The 2538-nt window shown below is 43.1% G+C and overlaps 1 protein-coding gene across 1 annotated transcript in view; it reads left to right on the forward strand.

The window, feature by feature from the left end:
- Positions 1 to 2538, forward strand: part of LOC117938298 (serine/threonine-protein kinase RIO3-like) — an 11846-nt gene that overhangs the window by 3948 nt on the left and 5360 nt on the right. The window lies entirely within an intron of this gene.

A 2538-nucleotide genomic window follows, 5' to 3' on the forward strand; every position in this document is an offset into this window, starting at 1 on the left:
ATACTTATGCCCCTGTATTTTAACATAGGGGGGTTTATACTTATGCCCCTGTATTTTAACATAGGGGGTGTATACTTAAAATTTATTTATTTATGAAACATTATTCATTCACAAAGAAAATCAGCGTCCTTATAGGTCAGATTTTTACTATTTTTTTTAATTAAGGCATTAAGATCAACTTCCAAAAGATGATTTTTTTTTATTTCTTTAGCATGGGTTCATAACTTATGAGTATCCTATAACATTAAAGACGACATGTTTCACGCCTCACGTTCACCTAAATGAGAGACAACGTTTGGTAACTGCGCTAAACACAGCAAACCTTTGCGTGTTTAACTTATGAAATATATTTTTTATACAACACACAAAAATAGACAACAAAAAGTTTCCATTTGAACCTTTTAATGGGAGTACTGGTCTATAGACCGCTTCAATTCATCAGAATAAATCACAACCCACACAATCTAAGAGCTACGTGTATCATCGTGTATCACTGCAAACATTTTATACATTAGATTATATTTAATTACCCCGGTGGCTTTCGCTTCCACAAACTCCCCACACCAAAACTAACTGCTGTGACCTTTAACCCCCCCCCCCCCCCCCCCCCCCCCGACCCCTAAATAAGACAAACCGAAAGACAAAAAGTAACTGGGCATTCCTCAGCTTTCAGGTGTTGTTAAGTTGAAAAATGGAAATCTTATCGGCACAAATGGATTTAAGTAGAAGGAAGAAAAGATGAGAAATACTAAAAATGTGAAGACAAATTTGTGAAGACTTGACGTCTGATGGTCGGCGCTGAGGACTTAACCTTCAATCTTAAAAAAAAATATATATTAAAAAAAAAGGTAAGATGTGTTTTCTGGTTTATTACATTGCTGAGAAATGTTTTCATCCTGGTTCAACCATGGGAAGCACTTTATTTTGAAAAAAATCTGTATGTAATATTATTATTATTATTATTACCCTAATTATTTTTTACTTCTGGAAACATCTCGGGCTCTATTTTAACGATCTGAGCGCACGGCGTGAATCGGCTGGCCGTGGTGCGTTCAGGGCCCGTACGAATCCACGTTTGCTAGTTAGATGGCAGTAAAAAGTGTCGGTGCGCCGGCTGCATGGTCCTAAAGGGGTTGGGCTAGTGGCTTCATTAATCAGAGGGGTGTTCTGGGTAACATGCAATCAACCAATCAGAGGTCCTCTCCCATTCCCTTTAAAAGTCCAGGTTGTGTGTCCCTGTGTGTGTAACAAGCAGAGTGTGTGCGTACGTGCATTTTACTAATTCGCTGTTAAAATAACAACGAAATGCTGCGTTGTTGACTTTAGAGGTTTTTGTTGGTCATTGATGCGTTCACTTCCCACTGCCTCAAGATAGCAATATGCCCAGAATGCACCTGAACACACCTCCCTGTAACAGCAGCACGCCCAGAATGCACCTGAACACACCTCCCTGTAACACCAGCACGCCCAGAATGCACCTGAACACACCTCCCTGTCAGACCAGCTCGCCCAGAATGCACCTGAACACACCTCCCTGTAAGACCAGCACAACCATGGGTGCAGGTGCATTTGCCATTTACTGGGAAAATTGACCATGCATTAAAATTGTGAGATAGGACACGGCTATTGCCTTCAATTTTTCAGAATTGGGGGGGAAGAGAGAGAGAGAGAGAGAGAGAGAGAGAGAGAGAGAGAGAGAGAGAGAGAGAGAGAGAGAGAGAGAGAGAGAGAGAGAGGTTTTCTCTCCCTTTAGATGCATCAAAACATGAGCATACTATAAGTTTTGGCTTAAAAAAGCAACATCTGGATCGGCCAAAAATTCTTTTTTACTGCTGATATTCAATATATAACATGTCAATATCCTCATAATTATGGATGCCAAGTAACTTCTAGGCAAGTCCCGCCCTACGAAGCAGTTCGATTGGTTGGGGTTAATCCTTGACCTCGAGGGTCAGGGGTCAGCACCTGAACACATCAGGTTTACGTTACCTAGCGGGAGCACGGACGCCTGGCCAATAGGAGCGCGGGAATGCTGCTGGAGGGCGGGTCTTGCCTGGAAGTTGCTGCTAATATCGTGTCATCGTTCTCAGGATGTAGCTTCAAATCTTCATTTGTGTGTTCTTGCACCACGCTGAAGCTACAGGATGACATCATTAAACCAGTATGCTTTTCTCTTAAATAAACACCCTAAAATAAAAAGTAGAGGAAACGTTGTTGTCGTCTTCTGCGTCTTTTCACCTTCATTTCCCCGCAAATTCAGCCGGAGGTCAGTGGCATCTTCCCAAATTTAAACCTCTAAGAGAGTAACTTTCACCCAGCCGGATGAAAGCGGTCCTGTGGGAGGAGCTTAACTCTTTTTACTGCGATTCTTCTTACAAAAACACACACAATGATGACTATCGTGTGGGCAGGAGGACGTGAGATGTCCCCTCAGCTGGTTCCTTTGAGGACGCTCTGATTCAACACTCAACCCGGTGAGACCCCCCCCCCCTGCAGCCAGGAGGGGGCGCTCCACCCTGCCCGTCGTATAGGGGGCAG

The sequence above is a fragment of the Etheostoma cragini genome, chromosome 22 (assembly GCF_013103735.1).
Source record: "Etheostoma cragini isolate CJK2018 chromosome 22, CSU_Ecrag_1.0, whole genome shotgun sequence".
Classification (NCBI taxonomy): Eukaryota; Metazoa; Chordata; class Actinopteri; order Perciformes; family Percidae; genus Etheostoma; species Etheostoma cragini.